This window comes from Anomaloglossus baeobatrachus, unplaced genomic scaffold (genome assembly GCF_048569485.1).
Source record: "Anomaloglossus baeobatrachus isolate aAnoBae1 unplaced genomic scaffold, aAnoBae1.hap1 Scaffold_419, whole genome shotgun sequence".
Classification (NCBI taxonomy): Eukaryota; Metazoa; Chordata; class Amphibia; order Anura; family Aromobatidae; genus Anomaloglossus; species Anomaloglossus baeobatrachus.
The window spans coordinates 193,749-217,173 of record NW_027443525.1 but is presented as its reverse complement, the minus strand read 5'-3'; the positions used below and the strand labels follow the sequence as shown (position 1 = coordinate 217,173).

General features: G+C 46.7%; 18 non-coding genes across 18 annotated transcripts; all 18 read left to right on the top strand.

Annotated features, from left to right (window-relative positions):
• Positions 1-518: 518 nt before the first annotated feature.
• On the top strand, positions 519-703 carry LOC142278638 (U2 spliceosomal RNA). The gene has a single exon (XR_012741455.1). It is a non-coding gene; the product is annotated as a U2 spliceosomal RNA (small nuclear RNA).
• A 1,117-nt stretch (positions 704-1,820) lies between these two features.
• Positions 1,821-2,011, top strand: LOC142278555 (U2 spliceosomal RNA). The gene has a single exon (XR_012741380.1). It is a non-coding gene; the product is annotated as a U2 spliceosomal RNA (small nuclear RNA).
• A 1,117-nt stretch (positions 2,012-3,128) lies between these two features.
• On the top strand, positions 3,129-3,319 carry LOC142278553 (U2 spliceosomal RNA). Its single transcript, XR_012741379.1, has one exon. It is a non-coding gene; the product is annotated as a U2 spliceosomal RNA (small nuclear RNA).
• A 1,117-nt stretch (positions 3,320-4,436) lies between these two features.
• Positions 4,437-4,627, top strand: LOC142278552 (U2 spliceosomal RNA). The gene has a single exon (XR_012741378.1). It is a non-coding gene; the product is annotated as a U2 spliceosomal RNA (small nuclear RNA).
• A 1,117-nt stretch (positions 4,628-5,744) lies between these two features.
• On the top strand, positions 5,745-5,935 carry LOC142278618 (U2 spliceosomal RNA). Its single transcript, XR_012741437.1, has one exon. It is a non-coding gene; the product is annotated as a U2 spliceosomal RNA (small nuclear RNA).
• A 1,117-nt stretch (positions 5,936-7,052) lies between these two features.
• Positions 7,053-7,243, top strand: LOC142278617 (U2 spliceosomal RNA). Its single transcript, XR_012741436.1, has one exon. It is a non-coding gene; the product is annotated as a U2 spliceosomal RNA (small nuclear RNA).
• Positions 7,244-8,360: 1,117 nt separating this feature from the next.
• On the top strand, positions 8,361-8,551 carry LOC142278551 (U2 spliceosomal RNA). The gene has a single exon (XR_012741377.1). It is a non-coding gene; the product is annotated as a U2 spliceosomal RNA (small nuclear RNA).
• Positions 8,552-9,668: 1,117 nt separating this feature from the next.
• LOC142278550 (U2 spliceosomal RNA) lies at positions 9,669-9,859 on the top strand. The gene has a single exon (XR_012741376.1). It is a non-coding gene; the product is annotated as a U2 spliceosomal RNA (small nuclear RNA).
• A 1,117-nt stretch (positions 9,860-10,976) lies between these two features.
• On the top strand, positions 10,977-11,167 carry LOC142278547 (U2 spliceosomal RNA). Its single transcript, XR_012741374.1, has one exon. It is a non-coding gene; the product is annotated as a U2 spliceosomal RNA (small nuclear RNA).
• A 1,117-nt stretch (positions 11,168-12,284) lies between these two features.
• On the top strand, positions 12,285-12,475 carry LOC142278546 (U2 spliceosomal RNA). The gene has a single exon (XR_012741373.1). It is a non-coding gene; the product is annotated as a U2 spliceosomal RNA (small nuclear RNA).
• Positions 12,476-13,592: 1,117 nt separating this feature from the next.
• Positions 13,593-13,783, top strand: LOC142278545 (U2 spliceosomal RNA). The gene has a single exon (XR_012741372.1). It is a non-coding gene; the product is annotated as a U2 spliceosomal RNA (small nuclear RNA).
• A 1,117-nt stretch (positions 13,784-14,900) lies between these two features.
• Positions 14,901-15,091, top strand: LOC142278544 (U2 spliceosomal RNA). Its single transcript, XR_012741371.1, has one exon. It is a non-coding gene; the product is annotated as a U2 spliceosomal RNA (small nuclear RNA).
• Positions 15,092-16,208: 1,117 nt separating this feature from the next.
• Positions 16,209-16,399, top strand: LOC142278543 (U2 spliceosomal RNA). The gene has a single exon (XR_012741370.1). It is a non-coding gene; the product is annotated as a U2 spliceosomal RNA (small nuclear RNA).
• Positions 16,400-17,516: 1,117 nt separating this feature from the next.
• Positions 17,517-17,707, top strand: LOC142278542 (U2 spliceosomal RNA). Its single transcript, XR_012741369.1, has one exon. It is a non-coding gene; the product is annotated as a U2 spliceosomal RNA (small nuclear RNA).
• A 1,117-nt stretch (positions 17,708-18,824) lies between these two features.
• On the top strand, positions 18,825-19,015 carry LOC142278541 (U2 spliceosomal RNA). The gene has a single exon (XR_012741368.1). It is a non-coding gene; the product is annotated as a U2 spliceosomal RNA (small nuclear RNA).
• A 1,117-nt stretch (positions 19,016-20,132) lies between these two features.
• Positions 20,133-20,323, top strand: LOC142278540 (U2 spliceosomal RNA). Its single transcript, XR_012741367.1, has one exon. It is a non-coding gene; the product is annotated as a U2 spliceosomal RNA (small nuclear RNA).
• A 1,117-nt stretch (positions 20,324-21,440) lies between these two features.
• On the top strand, positions 21,441-21,631 carry LOC142278539 (U2 spliceosomal RNA). Its single transcript, XR_012741366.1, has one exon. It is a non-coding gene; the product is annotated as a U2 spliceosomal RNA (small nuclear RNA).
• A 1,117-nt stretch (positions 21,632-22,748) lies between these two features.
• Positions 22,749-22,939, top strand: LOC142278538 (U2 spliceosomal RNA). The gene has a single exon (XR_012741365.1). It is a non-coding gene; the product is annotated as a U2 spliceosomal RNA (small nuclear RNA).
• Positions 22,940-23,425: the final 486 nt, after the last annotated feature.

The following is a 23,425-nucleotide window of genomic DNA, read 5'->3' as shown; positions in this document are numbered from 1 at the left end:
AAAGGGTGGCAGTGACGGAAAGTCAGGCAACCTGTCCTGTCCGTCTTTTTGTATCGTGAATTGGAAAGACTGCAAGGGGGAGGGGAGTTGCTTGCGCCCTAAAGGAGGAGTTATTCAGATTCATTGCAGTGGGCGGCGGCTGCAAAACGCACCATTCTTCTTGTTTTTGCTCTGCAAAGCAGCCTTTTCAAGGGTTGGCTTGGGTGACAAAATGTCTTGTGTAGGCGTGGGTTTGTCTCCCTCTCGCTCTCTCTCCCTAAGATGTGTCCGGCATAGGCCAGGGTGCCACTCGAGGCCCAAACCAATTCTGGTTATCGCTTCTCGGCCTTTTGGCTAAGATCAAGTGTAGTCCCTTCATTGGGTTTGCCTTGGTCTTGGCTGGGAGGGGCCCGGGCTTGCACAACCGCCGGCCTTGGGGATTGTTGCGCCTTTTGGTGCTTACGTCCCCTTCTGGCTGGTGGTTCCTGGGCTCGGGAGGCGATCACCTGCGGCACTGCGCTATTGTGTGGTGGCCGATGACCGTTTTCTGAAATTTGCGGATGAAATCTCATCTGTTCTTATCAGTTTAATATCTGATACGTCCCCTATCTGGGGACCATATATTAAATGGATTTTTAGAACAGGGAGATGGAAAAAGAGCTTGCTCTGTCCACTCCACGCATTGACCTGGTATTGCAGTACCTCCAGGAACGGTGCACCCCTTCTTAACCCAGTTTCCAAAAGCAGAACTCGATTCACCTGATTCATATTAGCCCGATTAGCGAATTGAAATGAATTTTTATCTAACACACTTTTTACTTGCTTTATTCATCCAAATAGCAAACTCATCACCACTCAACTTCACCAACTCTGCTATGTCCCGTGCAGTATCTTGTTGTCAGTCTAATCTAGATCATGTGTAATTGAATGGAATAGATCCCTTTTGGACAAAGTGGAGTCAGATGCTGCAGTGACCACAGGTGTGAGAGGATCTACAATTGGCATCTGGTGTTATCTCTCTGCTTCCACTCCAAATAAAGTTACCTGTTGTTACCTGAACGTCAAATACTAAGAATGGGCGGCCTATGAAAGAATTAGTACTTTCATTAAGTATACTAAACCGGCTAATTGGGAATAGACAAACTGTAAAAAGCCCTCTGAGAAAGCCCCTCTCTAACCTTTGTTAGTAAGCTTTTCTGTAGCCTGCCTGTTGATGTATTTTCGGTTTGAACAGTGCACAACATGAAGAGACGGAACACTGGCGGCTTGTCACAATGCCCCCCGATGACATCACAATAGCGCTGCTGCCTAGAAAACAAGCTGCGCAGAAGAAGTTGTTCTTTGGGTGGGAGGGTGGGCTAGTGGAAGGAGGGGGCAATCTCTTTTTTTCCCGGGTGGTAGGGGGATGACAGGAGAAGGGAAGCGGGTGGTGAGAAAGGTACAGAGGGCAGGGTTTGGGGGCTGGGAAGGAAAGGGAAAAGATTAGGGTTTGGGGATGATGAAAGGGCTTTCTACGGGTAAGGATGGCAAAGGGTGGCAGTGACGGAAAGTCAGGCAACCTGTCCTGTCCGTCTTTTTGTATCGTGAATTGGAAAGACTGCAAGGGGGAGGGGAGTTGCTTGCGCCCTAAAGGAGGAGTTATTCAGATTCATTGCAGTGGGCGGCGGCTGCAAAACGCACCATTCTTCTTGTTTTTGCTCTGCAAAGCAGCCTTTTCAAGGGTTGGCTTGGGTGACAAAATGTCTTGTGTAGGCGTGGGTTTGTCTCCCTCTCGCTCTCTCTCCCTAAGATGTGTCCGGCATAGGCCAGGGTGCCACTCGAGGCCCAAACCAATTCTGGTTATCGCTTCTCGGCCTTTTGGCTAAGATCAAGTGTAGTATCTGTTCTTATCAGTTTAATATCTGATACGTCCCCTATCTGGGGACCATATATTAAATGGATTTTTAGAACAGGGAGATGGAAAAAGAGCTTGCTCTGTCCACTCCACGCATTGACCTGGTATTGCAGTACCTCCAGGAACGGTGCACCCCTTCTTAACCCAGTTTCCAAAAGCAGAACTCGATTCACCTGATTCATATTAGCCCGATTAGCGAATTGAAATGAATTTTTATCTAACACACTTTTTACTTGCTTTATTCATCCAAATAGCAAACTCATCACCACTCAACTTCACCAACTCTGCTATGTCCCGTGCAGTATCTTGTTGTCAGTCTAATCTAGATCATGTGTAATTGAATGGAATAGATCCCTTTTGGACAAAGTGGAGTCAGATGCTGCAGTGACCACAGGTGTGAGAGGATCTACAATTGGCATCTGGTGTTATCTCTCTGCTTCCACTCCAAATAAAGTTACCTGTTGTTACCTGAACGTCAAATACTAAGAATGGGCGGCCTATGAAAGAATTAGTACTTTCATTAAGTATACTAAACCAGCTAATTGGGAATAGACAAACTGTAAAAAGCCCTCTGAGAAAGCCCCTCTCTAACCTTTGTTAGTAAGCTTTTCTGTAGCCTGCCTGTTGATGTATTTTCGGTTTGAACAGTGCACAACATGAAGAGACGGAACACTGGCGGCTTGTCACAATGCCCCCCGATGACATCACAATAGCGCTGCTGCCTAGAAAACAAGCTGCGCAGAAGAAGTTGTTCTTTGGGTGGGAGGGTGGGCTAGTGGAAGGAGGGGGCAATCTCTTTTTTTCCCGGGTGGTAGGGGGATGACAGGAGAAGGGAAGCGGGTGGTGAGAAAGGTACAGAGGGCAGGGTTTGGGGGCTGGGAAGGAAAGGGAAAAGATTAGGGTTTGGGGATGATGAAAGGGCTTTCTACGGGTAAGGATGGCAAAGGGTGGCAGTGACGGAAAGTCAGGCAACCTGTCCTGTCCGTCTTTTTGTATCGTGAATTGGAAAGACTGCAAGGGGGAGGGGAGTTGCTTGCGCCCTAAAGGAGGAGTTATTCAGATTCATTGCAGTGGGCGGCGGCTGCAAAACGCACCATTCTTCTTGTTTTTGCTCTGCAAAGCAGCCTTTTCAAGGGTTGGCTTGGGTGACAAAATGTCTTGTGTAGGCGTGGGTTTGTCTCCCTCTCGCTCTCTCTCCATAAGATGTGTCCGGCATAGGCCAGGGTGCCACTCGAGGCCCAAACCAATTCTGGTTATCGCTTCTCGGCCTTTTGGCTAAGATCAAGTGTAGTATCTGTTCTTATCAGTTTAATATCTGATACGTCCCCTATCTGGGGACCATATATTAAATGGATTTTTAGAACAGGGAGATGGAAAAAGAGCTTGCTCTGTCCACTCCACGCATTGACCTGGTATTGCAGTACCTCCAGGAACGGTGCACCCCTTCTTAACCCAGTTTCCAAAAGCAGAACTCGATTCACCTGATTCATATTAGCCCGATTAGCGAATTGAAATGAATTTTTATCTAACACACTTTTTACTTGCTTTATTCATCCAAATAGCAAACTCATCACCACTCAACTTCACCAACTCTGCTATGTCCCGTGCAGTATCTTGTTGTCAGTCTAATCTAGATCATGTGTAATTGAATGGAATAGATCCCTTTTGGACAAAGTGGAGTCAGATGCTGCAGTGACCACAGGTGTGAGAGGATCTACAATTGGCATCTGGTGTTATCTCTCTGCTTCCACTCCAAATAAAGTTACCTGTTGTTACCTGAACGTCAAATACTAAGAATGGGCGGCCTATGAAAGAATTAGTACTTTCATTAAGTATACTAAACCGGCTAATTGGGAATAGACAAACTGTAAAAAGCCCTCTGAGAAAGCCCCTCTCTAACCTTTGTTAGTAAGCTTTTCTGTAGCCTGCCTGTTGATGTATTTTCGGTTTGAACAGTGCACAACATGAAGAGACGGAACACTGGCGGCTTGTCACAATGCCCCCCGATGACATCACAATAGCGCTGCTGCCTAGAAAACAAGCTGCGCAGAAGAAGTTGTTCTTTGGGTGGGAGGGTGGGCTAGTGGAAGGAGGGGGCAATCTCTTTTTTTCCCGGGTGGTAGGGGGATGACAGGAGAAGGGAAGCGGGTGGTGAGAAAGGTACAGAGGGCAGGGTTTGGGGGCTGGGAAGGAAAGGGAAAAGATTAGGGTTTGGGGATGATGAAAGGGCTTTCTACGGGTAAGGATGGCAAAGGGTGGCAGTGACGGAAAGTCAGGCAACCTGTCCTGTCCGTCTTTTTGTATCGTGAATTGGAAAGACTGCAAGGGGGAGGGGAGTTGCTTGCGCCCTAAAGGAGGAGTTATTCAGATTCATTGCAGTGGGCGGCGGCTGCAAAACGCACCATTCTTCTTGTTTTTGCTCTGCAAAGCAGCCTTTTCAAGGGTTGGCTTGGGTGACAAAATGTCTTGTGTAGGCGTGGGTTTGTCTCCCTCTCGCTCTCTCTCCCTAAGATGTGTCCGGCATAGGCCAGGGTGCCACTCGAGGCCCAAACCAATTCTGGTTATCGCTTCTCGGCCTTTTGGCTAAGATCAAGTGTAGTATCTGTTCTTATCAGTTTAATATCTGATACGTCCCCTATCTGGGGACCATATATTAAATGGATTTTTAGAACAGGGAGATGGAAAAAGAGCTTGCTCTGTCCACTCCACGCATTGACCTGGTATTGCAGTACCTCCAGGAACGGTGCACCCCTTCTTAACCCAGTTTCCAAAAGCAGAACTCGATTCACCTGATTCATATTAGCCCGATTAGCGAATTGACATGAATTTTTATCTAACACACTTTTTACTTGCTTTATTCATCCAAATAGCAAACTCATCACCACTCAACTTCACCAACTCTGCTATGTCCCGTGCAGTATCTTGTTGTCAGTCTAATCTAGATCATGTGTAATTGAATGGAATAGATCCCTTTTGGACAAAGTGGAGTCAGATGCTGCAGTGACCACAGGTGTGAGAGGATCTACAATTGGCATCTGGTGTTATCTCTCTGCTTCCACTCCAAATAAAGTTACCTGTTGTTACCTGAACGTCAAATACTAAGAATGGGCGGCCTATGAAAGAATTAGTACTTTCATTAAGTATACTAAACCGGCTAATTGGGAATAGACAAACTGTAAAAAGCCCTCTGAGAAAGCCCCTCTCTAACCTTTGTTAGTAAGCTTTTCTGTAGCCTGCCTGTTGATGTATTTTCGGTTTGAACAGTGCACAACATGAAGAGACGGAACACTGGCGGCTTGTCACAATGCCCCCCGATGACATCACAATAGCGCTGCTGCCTAGAAAACAAGCTGCGCAGAAGAAGTTGTTCTTTGGGTGGGAGGGTGGGCTAGTGGAAGGAGGGGGCAATCTCTTTTTTTCCCGGGTGGTAGGGGGATGACAGGAGAAGGGAAGCGGGTGGTGAGAAAGGTACAGAGGGCAGGGTTTGGGGGCTGGGAAGGAAAGGGAAAAGATTAGGGTTTGGGGATGATGAAAGGGCTTTCTACGGGTAAGGATGGCAAAGGGTGGCAGTGACGGAAAGTCAGGCAACCTGTCCTGTCCGTCTTTTTGTATCGTGAATTGGAAAGACTGCAAGGGGGAGGGGAGTTGCTTGCGCCCTAAAGGAGGAGTTATTCAGATTCATTGCAGTGGGCGGCGGCTGCAAAACGCACCATTCTTCTTGTTTTTGCTCTGCAAAGCAGCCTTTTCAAGGGTTGGCTTGGGTGACAAAATGTCTTGTGTAGGCGTGGGTTTGTCTCCCTCTCGCTCTCTCTCCCTAAGATGTGTCCGGCATAGGCCAGGGTGCCACTCGAGGCCCAAACCAATTCTGGTTATCGCTTCTCGGCCTTTTGGCTAAGATCAAGTGTAGTATCTGTTCTTATCAGTTTAATATCTGATACGTCCCCTATCTGGGGACCATATATTAAATGGATTTTTAGAACAGGGAGATGGAAAAAGAGCTTGCTCTGTCCACTCCACGCATTGACCAGGTATTGCAGTACCTCCAGGAACGGTGCACCCCTTCTTAACCCAGTTTCCAAAAGCAGAACTCGATTCACCTGATTCATATTAGCCCGATTAGCGAATTGAAATGAATTTTTATCTAACACACTTTTTACTTGCTTTATTCATCCAAATAGCAAACTCATCACCACTCAACTTCACCAACTCTGCTATGTCCCGTGCAGTATCTTGTTGTCAGTCTAATCTAGATCATGTGTAATTGAATGGAATAGATCCCTTTTGGACAAAGTGGAGTCAGATGCTGCAGTGACCACAGGTGTGAGAGGATCTACAATTGGCATCTGGTGTTATCTCTCTGCTTCCACTCCAAATAAAGTTACCTGTTGTTACCTGAACGTCAAATGCTAAGAATGGGCGGCCTATGAAAGAATTAGTACTTTCATTAAGTATACTAAACCGGCTAATTGGGAATAGACAAACTGTAAAAAGCCCTCTGAGAAAGCCCCTCTCTAACCTTTGTTAGTAAGCTTTTCTGTAGCCTGCCTGTTGATGTATTTTCGGTTTGAACAGTGCACAACATGAAGAGACGGAACACTGGCGGCTTGTCACAATGCCCCCCGATGACATCACAATAGCGCTGCTGCCTAGAAAACAAGCTGCGCAGAAGAAGTTGTTCTTTGGGTGGGAGGGTGGGCTAGTGGAAGGAGGGGGCAATCTCTTTTTTTCCCGGGTGGTAGGGGGATGACAGGAGAAGGGAAGCGGGTGGTGAGAAAGGTACAGAGGGCAGGGTTTGGGGGCTGGGAAGGAAAGGGAAAAGATTAGGGTTTGGGGATGATGAAAGGGCTTTCTACGGGTAAGGATGGCAAAGGGTGGCAGTGACGGAAAGTCAGGCAACCTGTCCTGTCCGTCTTTTTGTATCGTGAATTGGAAAGACTGCAAGGGGGAGGGGAGTTGCTTGCGCCCTAAAGGAGAAGTTATTCAGATTCATTGCAGTGGGCGGCGGCTGCAAAACGCACCATTCTTCTTGTTTTTGCTCTGCAAAGCAGCCTTTTCAAGGGTTGGCTTGGGTGACAAAATGTCTTGTGTAGGCGTGGGTTTGTCTCCCTCTCGCTCTCTCTCCCTAAGATGTGTCCGGCATAGGCCAGGGTGCCACTCGAGGCCCAAACCGATTCTGGTTATCGCTTCTCGGCCTTTTGGCTAAGATCAAGTGTAGTATCTGTTCTTATCAGTTTAATATCTGATACGTCCCCTATCTGGGGACCATATATTAAATGGATTTTTAGAACAGGGAGATGGAAAAAGAGCTTGCTCTGTCCACTCCACGCATTGACCAGGTATTGCAGTACCTCCAGGAACGGTGCACCCCTTCTTAACCCAGTTTCCAAAAGCAGAACTCGATTCACCTGATTCATATTAGCCCGATTAGCGAATTGAAATGAATTTTTATCTAACACACTTTTTACTTGCTTTATTCATCCAAATAGCAAACTCATCACCACTCAACTTCACCAACTCTGCTATGTCCCGTGCAGTATCTTGTTGTCAGTCTAATCTAGATCATGTGTATCTGAATGGAATAGATCCCTTTTGGACAAAGTGGAGTCAGATGCTGCAGTGACCACAGGTGTGAGAGGATCTACAATTGGCATCTGGTGTTATCTCTCTGCTTCCACTCCAAATAAAGTTACCTGTTGTTACCTGAACGTCAAATGCTAAGAATGGGCGGCCTATGAAAGAATTAGTACTTTCATTAAGTATACTAAACCGGCTAATTGGGAATAGACAAACTGTAAAAAGCCCTCTGAGAAAGCCCCTCTCTAACCTTTGTTAGTAAGCTTTTCTGTAGCCTGCCTGTTGATGTATTTTCGGTTTGAACAGTGCACAACATGAAGAGACGGAACACTGGCGGCTTGTCACAATGCCCCCCGATGACATCACAATAGCGCTGCTGCCTAGAAAACAAGCTGCGCAGAAGAAGTTGTTCTTTGGGTGGGAGGGTGGGCTAGTGGAAGGAGGGGGCAATCTCTTTTTTTCCCGGGTGGTAGGGGGATGACAGGAGAAGGGAAGCGGGTGGTGAGAAAGGTACAGAGGGCAGGGTTTGGGGGCTGGGAAGGAAAGGGAAAAGATTAGGGTTTGGGGATGATGAAAGGGCTTTCTACGGGTAAGGATGGCAAAGGGTGGCAGTGACGGAAAGTCAGGCAACCTGTCCTGTCCGTCTTTTTGTATCGTGAATTGGAAAGACTGCAAGGGGGAGGGGAGTTGCTTGCGCCCTAAAGGAGAAGTTATTCAGATTCATTGCAGTGGGCGGCGGCTGCAAAACGCACCATTCTTCTTGTTTTTGCTCTGCAAAGCAGCCTTTTCAAGGGTTGGCTTGGGTGACAAAATGTCTTGTGTAGGCGTGGGTTTGTCTCCCTCTCGCTCTCTCTCCCTAAGATGTGTCCGGCATAGGCCAGGGTGCCACTCGAGGCCCAAACCAATTCTGGTTATCGCTTCTCGGCCTTTTGGCTAAGATCAAGTGTAGTATCTGTTCTTATCAGTTTAATATCTGATACGTCCCCTATCTGGGGACCATATATTAAATGGATTTTTAGAACAGGGAGATGGAAAAAGAGCTTGCTCTGTCCACTCCACGCATTGACCTGGTATTGCAGTACCTCCAGGAACGGTGCACCCCTTCTTAACCCAGTTTCCAAAAGCAGAACTCGATTCACCTGATTCATATTAGCCCGATTAGCGAATTGAAATGAATTTTTATCTAACACACTTTTTACTTGCTTTATTCATCCAAATAGCAAACTCATCACCACTCAACTTCACCAACTCTGCTATGTCCCGTGCAGTATCTTGTTGTCAGTCTAATCTAGATCATGTGTAATTGAATGGAATAGATCCCTTTTGGACAAAGTGGAGTCAGATGCTGCAGTGACCACAGGTGTGAGAGGATCTACAATTGGCATCTGGTGTTATCTCTCTGCTTCCACTCCAAATAAAGTTACCTGTTGTTACCTGAACGTCAAATACTAAGAATGGGCGGCCTATGAAAGAATTAGTACTTTCATTAAGTATACTAAACCGGCTAATTGGGAATAGACAAACTGTAAAAAGCCCTCTGAGAAAGCCCCTCTCTAACCTTTGTTAGTAAGCTTTTCTGTAGCCTGCCTGTTGATGTATTTTCGGTTTGAACAGTGCACAACATGAAGAGACGGAACACTGGCGGCTTGTCACAATGCCCCCCGATGACATCACAATAGCGCTGCTGCCTAGAAAACAAGCTGCGCAGAAGAAGTTGTTCTTTGGGTGGGAGGGTGGGCTAGTGGAAGGAGGGGGCAATCTCTTTTTTTCCCGGGTGGTAGGGGGATGACAGGAGAAGGGAAGCGGGTGGTGAGAAAGGTACAGAGGGCAGGGTTTGGGGGCTGGGAAGGAAAGGGAAAAGATTAGGGTTTGGGGATGATGAAAGGGCTTTCTACGGGTAAGGATGGCAAAGGGTGGCAGTGACGGAAAGTCAGGCAACCTGTCCTGTCCGTCTTTTTGTATCGTGAATTGGAAAGACTGCAAGGGGGAGGGGAGTTGCTTGCGCCCTAAAGGAGGAGTTATTCAGATTCATTGCAGTGGGCGGCGGCTGCAAAACGCACCATTCTTCTTGTTTTTGCTCTGCAAAGCAGCCTTTTCAAGGGTTGGCTTGGGTGACAAAATGTCTTGTGTAGGCGTGGGTTTGTCTCCCTCTCGCTCTCTCTCCCTAAGATGTGTCCGGCATAGGCCAGGGTGCCACTCGAGGCCCAAACCAATTCTGGTTATCGCTTCTCGGCCTTTTGGCTAAGATCAAGTGTAGTATCTGTTCTTATCAGTTTAATATCTGATACGTCCCCTATCTGGGGACCATATATTAAATGGATTTTTAGAACAGGGAGATGGAAAAAGAGCTTGCTCTGTCCACTCCACGCATTGACCTGGTATTGCAGTACCTCCAGGAACGGTGCACCCCTTCTTAACCCAGTTTCCAAAAGCAGAACTCGATTCACCTGATTCATATTAGCCCGATTAGCGAATTGAAATGAATTTTTATCTAACACACTTTTTACTTGCTTTATTCATCCAAATAGCAAACTCATCACCACTCAACTTCACCAACTCTGCTATGTCCCGTGCAGTATCTTGTTGTCAGTCTAATCTAGATCATGTGTAATTGAATGGAATAGATCCCTTTTGGACAAAGTGGAGTCAGATGCTGCAGTGACCACAGGTGTGAGAGGATCTACAATTGGCATCTGGTGTTATCTCTCTGCTTCCACTCCAAATAAAGTTACCTGTTGTTACCTGAACGTCAAATACTAAGAATGGGCGGCCTATGAAAGAATTAGTACTTTCATTAAGTATACTAAACCGGCTAATTGGGAATAGACAAACTGTAAAAAGCCCTCTGAGAAAGCCCCTCTCTAACCTTTGTTAGTAAGCTTTTCTGTAGCCTGCCTGTTGATGTATTTTCGGTTTGAACAGTGCACAACATGAAGAGACGGAACACTGGCGGCTTGTCACAATGCCCCCCGATGACATCACAATAGCGCTGCTGCCTAGAAAACAAGCTGCGCAGAAGAAGTTGTTCTTTGGGTGGGAGGGTGGGCTAGTGGAAGGAGGGGGCAATCTCTTTTTTTCCCGGGTGGTAGGGGGATGACAGGAGAAGGGAAGCGGGTGGTGAGAAAGGTACAGAGGGCAGGGTTTGGGGGCTGGGAAGGAAAGGGAAAAGATTAGGGTTTGGGGATGATGAAAGGGCTTTCTACGGGTAAGGATGGCAAAGGGTGGCAGTGACGGAAAGTCAGGCAACCTGTCCTGTCCGTCTTTTTGTATCGTGAATTGGAAAGACTGCAAGGGGGAGGGGAGTTGCTTGCGCCCTAAAGGAGGAGTTATTCAGATTCATTGCAGTGGGCGGCGGCTGCAAAACGCACCATTCTTCTTGTTTTTGCTCTGCAAAGCAGCCTTTTCAAGGGTTGGCTTGGGTGACAAAATGTCTTGTGTAGGCGTGGGTTTGTCTCCCTCTCGCTCTCTCTCCCTAAGATGTGTCCGGCATAGGCCAGGGTGCCACTCGAGGCCCAAACCAATTCTGGTTATCGCTTCTCGGCCTTTTGGCTAAGATCAAGTGTAGTATCTGTTCTTATCAGTTTAATATCTGATACGTCCCCTATCTGGGGACCATATATTAAATGGATTTTTAGAACAGGGAGATGGAAAAAGAGCTTGCTCTGTCCACTCCACGCATTGACCTGGTATTGCAGTACCTCCAGGAACGGTGCACCCCTTCTTAACCCAGTTTCCAAAAGCAGAACTCGATTCACCTGATTCATATTAGCCCGATTAGCGAATTGAAATGAATTTTTATCTAACACACTTTTTACTTGCTTTATTCATCCAAATAGCAAACTCATCACCACTCAACTTCACCAACTCTGCTATGTCCCGTGCAGTATCTTGTTGTCAGTCTAATCTAGATCATGTGTAATTGAATGGAATAGATCCCTTTTGGACAAAGTGGAGTCAGATGCTGCAGTGACCACAGGTGTGAGAGGATCTACAATTGGCATCTGGTGTTATCTCTCTGCTTCCACTCCAAATAAAGTTACCTGTTGTTACCTGAACGTCAAATACTAAGAATGGGCGGCCTATGAAAGAATTAGTACTTTCATTAAGTATACTAAACCGGCTAATTGGGAATAGACAAACTGTAAAAAGCCCTCTGAGAAAGCCCCTCTCTAACCTTTGTTAGTAAGCTTTTCTGTAGCCTGCCTGTTGATGTATTTTCGGTTTGAACAGTGCACAACATGAAGAGACGGAACACTGGCGGCTTGTCACAATGCCCCCCGATGACATCACAATAGCGCTGCTGCCTAGAAAACAAGCTGCGCAGAAGAAGTTGTTCTTTGGGTGGGAGGGTGGGCTAGTGGAAGGAGGGGGCAATCTCTTTTTTTCCCGGGTGGTAGGGGGATGACAGGAGAAGGGAAGCGGGTGGTGAGAAAGGTACAGAGGGCAGGGTTTGGGGGCTGGGAAGGAAAGGGAAAAGATTAGGGTTTGGGGATGATGAAAGGGCTTTCTACGGGTAAGGATGGCAAAGGGTGGCAGTGACGGAAAGTCAGGCAACCTGTCCTGTCCGTCTTTTTGTATCGTGAATTGGAAAGACTGCAAGGGGGAGGGGAGTTGCTTGCGCCCTAAAGGAGGAGTTATTCAGATTCATTGCAGTGGGCGGCGGCTGCAAAACGCACCATTCTTCTTGTTTTTGCTCTGCAAAGCAGCCTTTTCAAGGGTTGGCTTGGGTGACAAAATGTCTTGTGTAGGCGTGGGTTTGTCTCCCTCTCGCTCTCTCTCCCTAAGATGTGTCCGGCATAGGCCAGGGTGCCACTCGAGGCCCAAACCAATTCTGGTTATCGCTTCTCGGCCTTTTGGCTAAGATCAAGTGTAGTATCTGTTCTTATCAGTTTAATATCTGATACGTCCCCTATCTGGGGACCATATATTAAATGGATTTTTAGAACAGGGAGATGGAAAAAGAGCTTGCTCTGTCCACTCCACGCATTGACCTGGTATTGCAGTACCTCCAGGAACGGTGCACCCCTTCTTAACCCAGTTTCCAAAAGCAGAACTCGATTCACCTGATTCATATTAGCCCGATTAGCGAATTGAAATGAATTTTTATCTAACACACTTTTTACTTGCTTTATTCATCCAAATAGCAAACTCATCACCACTCAACTTCACCAACTCTGCTATGTCCCGTGCAGTATCTTGTTGTCAGTCTAATCTAGATCATGTGTAATTGAATGGAATAGATCCCTTTTGGACAAAGTGGAGTCAGATGCTGCAGTGACCACAGGTGTGAGAGGATCTACAATTGGCATCTGGTGTTATCTCTCTGCTTCCACTCCAAATAAAGTTACCTGTTGTTACCTGAACGTCAAATACTAAGAATGGGCGGCCTATGAAAGAATTAGTACTTTCATTAAGTATACTAAACCGGCTAATTGGGAATAGACAAACTGTAAAAAGCCCTCTGAGAAAGCCCCTCTCTAACCTTTGTTAGTAAGCTTTTCTGTAGCCTGCCTGTTGATGTATTTTCGGTTTGAACAGTGCACAACATGAAGAGACGGAACACTGGCGGCTTGTCACAATGCCCCCCGATGACATCACAATAGCGCTGCTGCCTAGAAAACAAGCTGCGCAGAAGAAGTTGTTCTTTGGGTGGGAGGGTGGGCTAGTGGAAGGAGGGGGCAATCTCTTTTTTTCCCGGGTGGTAGGGGGATGACAGGAGAAGGGAAGCGGGTGGTGAGAAAGGTACAGAGGGCAGGGTTTGGGGGCTGGGAAGGAAAGGGAAAAGATTAGGGTTTGGGGATGATGAAAGGGCTTTCTACGGGTAAGGATGGCAAAGGGTGGCAGTGACGGAAAGTCAGGCAACCTGTCCTGTCCGTCTTTTTGTATCGTGAATTGGAAAGACTGCAAGGGGGAGGGGAGTTGCTTGCGCCCTAAAGGAGGAGTTATTCAGATTCATTGCAGTGGGCGGCGGCTGCAAAACGCACCATTCTTCTTGTTTTTGCTCTGCAAAGCAGCCTTTTCAAGGGTTGGCTTGGGTGACAAAATGTCTTGTGTAGGCGTGGGTTTGTCTCCCTCTCGCTCTCTCTCCATAAGATGTGTCCGGCATAGGCCAGGGTGCCACTCGAGGCCCAAACCAATTCTGGTTATCGCTTCTCGGCCTTTTGGCTAAGATCAAGTGTAGTATCTGTTCTTATCAGTTTAATATCTGATACGTCCCCTATCTGGGGACCATATATTAAATGGATTTTTAGAACAGGGAGATGGAAAAAGAGCTTGCTCTGTCCACTCCACGCATTGACCTGGTATTGCAGTACCTCCAGGAACGGTGCACCCCTTCTTAACCCAGTTTCCAAAAGCAGAACTCGATTCACCTGATTCATATTAGCCCGATTAGCGAATTGAAATGAATTTTTATCTAACACACTTTTTACTTGCTTTATTCATCCAAATAGCAAACTCATCACCACTCAACTTCACCAACTCTGCTATGTCCCGTGCAGTATCTTGTTGTCAGTCTAATCTAGATCATGTGTAATTGAATGGAATAGATCCCTTTTGGACAAAGTGGAGTCAGATGCTGCAGTGACCACAGGTGTGAGAGGATCTACAATTGGCATCTGGTGTTATCTCTCTGCTTCCACTCCAAATAAAGTTACCTGTTGTTACCTGAACGTCAAATACTAAGAATGGGCGGCCTATGAAAGAATTAGTACTTTCATTAAGTATACTAAACCGGCTAATTGGGAATAGACAAACTGTAAAAAGCCCTCTGAGAAAGCCCCTCTCTAACCTTTGTTAGTAAGCTTTTCTGTAGCCTGCCTGTTGATGTATTTTCGGTTTGAACAGTGCACAACATGAAGAGACGGAACACTGGCGGCTTGTCACAATGCCCCCCGATGACATCACAATAGCGCTGCTGCCTAGAAAACAAGCTGCGCAGAAGAAGTTGTTCTTTGGGTGGGAGGGTGGGCTAGTGGAAGGAGGGGGCAATCTCTTTTTTTCCCGGGTGGTAGGGGGATGACAGGAGAAGGGAAGCGGGTGGTGAGAAAGGTACAGAGGGCAGGGTTTGGGGGCTGGGAAGGAAAGGGAAAAGATTAGGGTTTGGGGATGATGAAAGGGCTTTCTACGGGTAAGGATGGCAAAGGGTGGCAGTGACGGAAAGTCAGGCAACCTGTCCTGTCCGTCTTTTTGTATCGTGAATTGGAAAGACTGCAAGGGGGAGGGGAGTTGCTTGCGCCCTAAAGGAAGAGTTATTCAGATTCATTGCAGTGGGCGGCGGCTGCAAAACGCACCATTCTTCTTGTTTTTGCTCTGCAAAGCAGCCTTTTCAAGGGTTGGCTTGGGTGACAAAATGTCTTGTGTAGGCGTGGGTTTGTCTCCCTCTCGCTCTCTCTCCCTAAGATGTGTCCGGCATAGGCCAGGGTGCCACTCGAGGCCCAAACCAATTCTGGTTATCGCTTCTCGGCCTTTTGGCTAAGATCAAGTGTAGTATCTGTTCTTATCAGTTTAATATCTGATACGTCCCCTATCTGGGGACCATATATTAAATGGATTTTTAGAACAGGGAGATGGAAAAAGAGCTTGCTCTGTCCACTCCACGCATTGACCTGGTATTGCAGTACCTCCAGGAACGGTGCACCCCTTCTTAACCCAGTTTCCAAAAGCAGAACTCGATTCACCTGATTCATATTAGCCCGATTAGCGAATTGAAATGAATTTTTATCTAACACACTTTTTACTTGCTTTATTCATCCAAATAGCAAACTCATCACCACTCAACTTCACCAACTCTGCTATGTCCCGTGCAGTATCTTGTTGTCAGTCTAATCTAGATCATGTGTAATTGAATGGAATAGATCCCTTTTGGACAAAGTGGAGTCAGATGCTGCAGTGACCACAGGTGTGAGAGGATCTACAATTGGCATCTGGTGTTATCTCTCTGCTTCCACTCCAAATAAAGTTACCTGTTGTTACCTGAACGTCAAATACTAAGAATGGGCGGCCTATGAAAGAATTAGTACTTTCATTAAGTATACTAAACCGGCTAATTGGGAATAGACAAACTGTAAAAAGCCCTCTGAGAAAGCCCCTCTCTAACCTTTGTTAGTAAGCTTTTCTGTAGCCTGCCTGTTGATGTATTTTCGGTTTGAACAGTGCACAACATGAAGAGACGGAACACTGGCGGCTTGTCACAATGCCCCCCGATGACATCACAATAGCGCTGCTGCCTAGAAAACAAGCTGCGCAGAAGAAGTTGTTCTTTGGGTGGGAGGGTGGGCTAGTGGAAGGAGGGGGCAATCTCTTTTTTTCCCGGGTGGTAGGGGGATGACAGGAGAAGGGAAGCGGGTGGTGAGAAAGGTACAGAGGGCAGGGTTTGGGGGCTGGGAAGGAAAGGGAAAAGATTAGGGTTTGGGGATGATGAAAGGGCTTTCTACGGGTAAGGATGGCAAAGGGTGGCAGTGACGGAAAGTCAGGCAACCTGTCCTGTCCGTCTTTTTGTATCGTGAATTGGAAAGACTGCAAGGGGGAGGGGAGTTGCTTGCGCCCTAAAGGAGGAGTTATTCAGATTCATTGCAGTGGGCGGCGGCTGCAAAACGCACCATTCTTCTTGTTTTTGCTCTGCAAAGCAGCCTTTTCAAGGGTTGGCTTGGGTGACAAAATGTCTTGTGTAGGCGTGGGTTTGTCTCCCTCTCGCTCTCTCTCCCTAAGATGTGTCCGGCATAGGCCAGGGTGCCACTCGAGGCCCAAACCAATTCTGGTTATCGCTTCTCGGCCTTTTGGCTAAGATCAAGTGTAGTATCTGTTCTTATCAGTTTAATATCTGATACGTCCCCTATCTGGGGACCATATATTAAATGGATTTTTAGAACAGGGAGATGGAAAAAGAGCTTGCTCTGTCCACTCCACGCATTGACCTGGTATTGCAGTACCTCCAGGAACGGTGCACCCCTTCTTAACCCAGTTTCCAAAAGCAGAACTCGATTCACCTGATTCATATTAGCCCGATTAGCGAATTGAAATGAATTTTTATCTAACACACTTTTTACTTGCTTTATTCATCCAAATAGCAAACTCATCACCACTCAACTTCACCAACTCTGCTATGTCCCGTGCAGTATCTTGTTGTCAGTCTAATCTAGATCATGTGTAATTGAATGGAATAGATCCCTTTTGGACAAAGTGGAGTCAGATGCTGCAGTGACCACAGGTGTGAGAGGATCTACAATTGGCATCTGGTGTTATCTCTCTGCTTCCACTCCAAATAAAGTTACCTGTTGTTACCTGAACGTCAAATACTAAGAATGGGCGGCCTATGAAAGAATTAGTACTTTCATTAAGTATACTAAACCGGCTAATTGGGAATAGACAAACTGTAAAAAGCCCTCTGAGAAAGCCCCTCTCTAACCTTTGTTAGTAAGCTTTTCTGTAGCCTGCCTGTTGATGTATTTTCGGTTTGAACAGTGCACAACATGAAGAGACGGAACACTGGCGGCTTGTCACAATGCCCCCCGATGACATCACAATAGCGCTGCTGCCTAGAAAACAAGCTGCGCAGAAGAAGTTGTTCTTTGGGTGGGAGGGTGGGCTAGTGGAAGGAGGGGGCAATCTCTTTTTTTCCCGGGTGGTAGGGGGATGACAGGAGAAGGGAAGCGGGTGGTGAGAAAGGTACAGAGGGCAGGGTTTGGGGGCTGGGAAGGAAAGGGAAAAGATTAGGGTTTGGGGATGATGAAAGGGCTTTCTACGGGTAAGGATGGCAAAGGGTGGCAGTGACGGAAAGTCAGGCAACCTGTCCTGTCCGTCTTTTTGTATCGTGAATTGGAAAGACTGCAAGGGGGAGGGGAGTTGCTTGCGCCCCAAAGGAGGAGTTATTCAGATTCATTGCAGTGGGCGGCGGCTGCAAAACGCACCATTCTTCTTGTTTTTGCTCTGCAAAGCAGCCTTTTCAAGGGTTGGCTTGTGTGACAAAATGTCTTGTGTAGGTGTGGGTTTGTCTCCCTCTCGCTCTCTCTCCCTAAGATGTGTCCGGCATAGGCCAGGGTGCCACTCGAGGCCCAAACCAATTCTGGTTATCGCTTCTCGGCCTTTTGGCTAAGATCAAGTGTAGTATCTGTTCTTATCAGTTTAATATCTGATACGTCCCCTATCTGGGGACCATATATTAAATGGATTTTTAGAACAGGGAGATGGAAAAAGAGCTTGCTCTGTCCACTCCACGCATTGACCTGGTATTGCAGTACCTCCAGGAACGGTGCACCCCTTCTTAACCCAGTTTCCAAAAGCAGAACTCGATTCACCTGATTCATATTAGCCCGATTAGCGAATTGAAATGAATTTTTATCTAACACACTTTTTACTTGCTTTATTCATCCAAATAGCAAACTCATCACCACTCAACTTCACCAACTCTGCTATGTCCCGTGCAGTATCTTGTTGTCAGTCTAATCTAGATCATGTGTAATTGAATGGAATAGATCCCTTTTGGACAAAGTGGAGTCAGATGCTGCAGTGACCACAGGTGTGAGAGGATCTACAATTGGCATCTGGTGTTATCTCTCTGCTTCCACTCCAAATAAAGTTACCTGTTGTTACCTGAACGTCAAATACTAAGAATGGGCGGCCTATGAAAGAATTAGTACTTTCATTAAGTATACTAAACCGGCTAATTGGGAATAGACAAACTGTAAAAAGCCCTCTGAGAAAGCCCCTCTCTAACCTTTGTTAGTAAGCTTTTCTGTAGCCTGCCTGTTGATGTATTTTCGGTTTGAACAGTGCACAACATGAAGAGACGGAACACTGGCGGCTTGTCACAATGCCCCCCGATGACATCACAATGGCGCTGCTGCCTAGAAAACAAGCTGCGCAGAAGAAGTTGTTCTTTGGGTGGGAGGGTGGGCTAGTGGAAGGAGGGGGCAATCTCTTTTTTTCCCGGGTGGTAGGGGGATGACAGGAGAAGGGAAGCGGGTGGTGAGAAAGGTACAGAGGGCAGGGTTTGGGGGCTCGGAAGGAAAGGGAAAAGATTAGGGTTTGGGGATGATGAAAGGGCTTTCTACGGGTAAGGATGGCAAAGGGTGGCAGTGACGGAAAGTCAGGCAACCTGTCCTGTCCGTCTTTTTGTATCGTGAATTGGAAAGACTGCAAGGGGGAGGGGAGTTGCTTGCGCCCTAAAGGAGGAGTTATTCAGATTCATTGCAGTGGGCGGCGGCTGCAAAACGCACCATTCTTCTTGTTTTTGCTCTGCAAAGCAGCCTTTTCAAGGGTTGGCTTGGGTGACAAAATGTCTTGTGTAGGCGTGGGTTTGTCTCCCTCTCGCTCTCTCTCCCTAAGATGTGTCCGGCATAGGCCAGGGTGCCACTCGAGGCCCAAACCAATTCTGGTTATCGCTTCTCGGCCTTTTGGCTAAGATCAAGTGTAGTATCTGTTCTTATCAGTTTAATATCTGATACGTCCCCTATCTGGGGACCATATATTAAATGGATTTTTAGAACAGGGAGATGGAAAAAGAGCTTGCTCTGTCCACTCCACGCATTGACCTGGTATTGCAGTACCTCCAGGAACGGTGCACCCCTTCTTAACCCAGTTTCCAAAAGCAGAACTCGATTCACCTGATTCATATTAGCCCGATTAGCGAATTGAAATGAATTTTTATCTAACACACTTTTTACTTGCTTTATTCATCCAAATAGCAAACTCATCACCACTCAACTTCACCAACTCTGCTATGTCCCGTGCAGTATCTTGTTGTCAGTCTAATCTAGATCATGTGTAATTGAATGGAATAGATCCCTTTTGGACAAAGTGGAGTCAGATGCTGCAGTGACCACAGGTGTGAGAGGATCTACAATTGGCATCTGGTGTTATCTCTCTGCTTCCACTCCAAATAAAGTTACCTGTTGTTACCTGAACATCAAATACTAAGAATGGGCGGCCTATGAAAGAATTAGTACTTTCATTAAGTATACTAAACCGGCTAATTGGGAATAGACAAACTGTAAAAAGCCCTCTGAGAAAGCCCCTCTCTAACCTTTGTTAGTAAGCTTTTCTGTAGCCTGCCTGTTGATGTATTTTCGGTTTGAACAGTGCACAACATGAAGCGACGGAACACTGGCGGCTTGTCACAATGCCCCCCGATGACATCACAATAGCGCTGCTGCCTAGAAAACAAGCTGCGCAGAAGAAGTTGTTCTTTGGGTGGGAGGGTGGGCTAGTGGAAGGAGGGGGCAATCTCTTTTTTTCCCGGGTGGTAGGGGGATGACAGGAGAAGGGAAGCGGGTGGTGAGAAAGGTACAGAGGGCAGGGTTTGGGGGCTGGGAAGGAAAGGGAAAAGATTAGGGTTTGGGGATGATGAAAGGGCTTTCTACGGGTAAGGATGGCAAAGGGTGGCAGTGACGGAAAGTCAGGCAACCTGTCCTGTCCGTCTTTTTGTATCGTGAATTGGAAAGACTGCAAGGGGGAGGGGAGTTGCTTGCGCCCTAAAGGAGGAGTTATTCAGATTCATTGCAGTGGGCGGCGGCTGCAAAACGCACCATTCTTCTTGTTTTTGCTCTGCAAAGCAGCCTTTTCAAGGGTTGGCTTGGGTGACAAAATGTCTTGTGTAGGCGTGGGTTTGTCTCCCTCTCGCTCTCTCTCCCTAAGATGTGTCCGGCATAGGCCAGGGTGCCACTCGAGGCCCAAACCAATTCTGGTTATCGCTTCTCGGCCTTTTGGCTAAGATCAAGTGTAGTATCTGTTCTTATCAGTTTAATATCTGATACGTCCCCTATCTGGGGACCATATATTAAATGGATTTTTAGAACAGGGAGATGGAAAAAGAGCTTGCTCTGTCCACTCCACGCATTGACCTGGTATTGCAGTACCTCCAGGAACGGTGCACCCCTTCTTAACCCAGTTTCCAAAAGCAGAACTCGATTCACCTGATTCATATTAGCCCGATTAGCGAATTGAAATGAATTTTTATCTAACACACTTTTTACTTGCTTTATTCATCCAAATAGCAAACTCATCACCACTCAACTTCACCAACTCTGCTATGTCCCGTGCAGTATCTTGTTGTCAGTCTAATCTAGATCATGTGTAATTGAATGGAATAGATCCCTTTTGGACAAAGTGGAGTCAGATGCTGCAGTGACCACAGGTGTGAGAGGATCTACAATTGGCATCTGGTGTTATCTCTCTGCTTCCACTCCAAATAAAGTTACCTGTTGTTACCTGAACGTCAAATACTAAGAATGGGCGGCCTATGAAAGAATTAGTACTTTCATTAAGTATACTAAACCGGCTAATTGGGAATAGACAAACTGTAAAAAGCCCTCTGAGAAAGCCCCTCTCTAACCTTTGTTAGTAAGCTTTTCTGTAGCCTGCCTGTTGATGTATTTTCGGTTTGAACAGTGCACAACATGAAGAGACGGAACACTGGCGGCTTGTCACAATGCCCCCCGATGACATCACAATAGCGCTGCTGCCTAGAAAACAAGCTGCGCAGAAGAAGTTGTTCTTTGGGTGGGAGGGTGGGCTAGTGGAAGGAGGGGGCAATCTCTTTTTTTCCCGGGTGGTAGGGGGATGACAGGAGAAGGGAAGCGGGTGGTGAGAAAGGTACAGAGGGCAGGGTTTGGGGGCTGGGAAGGAAAGGGAAAAGATTAGGGTTTGGGGATGATGAAAGGGCTTTCTCCGGGTAAGGATGGCAAAGGGTGGCAGTGACGGAAAGTCAGGCAACCTGTCCTGTCCGTCTTTTTGTATCGTGAATTGGAAAGACTGCAAGGGGGAGGGGAGTTGCTTGCGCCCTAAAGGAGGAGTTATTCAGATTCATTGCAGTGGGCGGCGGCTGCAAAACGCACCATTCTTCTTGTTTTTGCTCTGCAAAGCAGCCTTTTCAAGGGTTGGCTTGGGTGACAAAATGTCTTGTGTAGGCGTGGGTTTGTCTCCCTCTCGCTCTCTCTCCCTAAGATGTGTCCGGCATAGGCCAGGGTGCCACTCGAGGCCCAAACCAATTCTGGTTATCGCTTCTCGGCCTTTTGGCTAAGATCAAGTGTAGTATCTGTTCTTATCAGTTTAATATCTGATACGTCCCCTATCTGGGGACCATATATTAAATGGATTTTTAGAACAGGGAGATGGAAAAAGAGCTTGCTCTGTCCACTCCACGCATTGACCTGGTATTGCAGTACCTCCAGGAACGGTGCACCCCTTCTTAACCCAGTTTCCAAAAGCAGAACTCGATTCACCTGATTCATATTAGCCCGATTAGCGAATTGAAATGAATTTTTATCTAACACACTTTTTACTTGCTTTATTCATCCAAATAGCAAACTCATCACCACTCAACTTCACCAACTCTGCTATGTCCCGTGCAGTATCTTGTTGTCAGTCTAATCTAGATCATGTGTAATTGAATGGAATAGATCCCTTTTGGACAAAGTGGAGTCAGATGCTGCAGTGACCACAGGTGTGAGAGGATCTACAATTGGCATCTGGTGTTATCTCTCTGCTTCCACTCCAAATAAAGTTACCTGTTGTTACCTGAACGTCAAATACTAAGAATGGGCGGCCTATGAAAGAATTAGTACTTTCATTAAGTATACTAAACCGGCTAATTGGGAATAGACAAACTGTAAAAAGCCCTCTGAGAAAGCCCCTCTCTAACCTTTGTTAGTAAGCTTTTCTGTAGCCTGCCTGTTGATGTATTTTCGGTTTGAACAGTGCACAACATGAAGAGACGGAACACTGGCGGCTTGTCACAATGCCCCCCGATGACATCACAATAGCGCTGCTGCCTAGAAAACAAGCTGCGCAGAAGAAGTTGTTCTTTGGGTGGGAGGGTGGGCTAGTGGAAGGAGGGGGCAATCTCTTTTTTTCCCGGGTGGTAGGGGGATGACAGGAGAAGGGAAGCGGGTGGTGAGAAAGGTACAGAGGGCAGGGTTTGGGGGCTGGGAAGGAAAGGGAAAAGATTAGGGTTTGGGGATGATGAAAGGGCTTTCTACGGGTAAGGATGGCAAAGGGTGGCAGTGACGGAAAGTCAGGCAACCTGTCCTGTCCGTCTTTTTGTATCGTGAATTGGAAAGACTGCAAGGGGGAGGGGAGTTGCTTGCGCCCTAAAGGAGGAGTTATTCAGATTCATTGCAGTGGGCGGCGGCTGCAAAACGCACCATTCTTCTTGTTTTTGCTCTGCAAAGCAGCCTTTTCAAGGGTTGGCTTGGGTGACAAAATGTCTTGTGTAGGCGTGGGTTTGTCTCCCTCTCGCTCTCTCTCCCTAAGATGTGTCCGGCATAGGCCAGGGTGCCACTCGAGGCCCAAACCAATTCTGGTTATCGCTTCTCGGCCTTTTGGCTAAGATCAAGTGTAGTATCTGTTCTTATCAGTTTAATATCTGATACGTCCCCTATCTGGGGACCATATATTAAATGGATTTTTAGAACAGGGAGATGGAAAAAGAGCTTGCTCTGTCCACTCCACGCATTGACCTGGTATTGCAGTACCTCCAGGAACGGTGCACCCCTTCTTAACCCAGTTTCCAAAAGCAGAACTCGATTCACCTGATTCATATTAGCCCGATTAGCGAATTGAAATGAATTTTTATCTAACACACTTTTTACTTGCTTTATTCATCCAAATAGCAAACTCATCACCACTCAACTTCACCAACTCTGCTATGTCCCGTGCAGTATCTTGTTGTCAGTCTAATCTAGATCATGTGTAATTGAATGGAATAGATCCCTTTTGGACAAAGTGGAGTCAGATGCTGCAGTGACCACAGGTGTGAGAGGATCTACAATTGGCATCTGGTGTTATCTCTCTGCTTCCACTCCAAATAAAGTTACCTGTTGTTACCTGAACGTCAAATACTAAGAATGGGCGGCCTATGAAAGAATTAGTACTTTCATTAAGTATACTAAACCGGCTAATTGGGAATAGACAAACTGTAAAAAGCCCTCTGAGAAAGCCCCTCTCTAACCTTTGTTAGTAAGCTTTTCTGTAGCCTGCCTG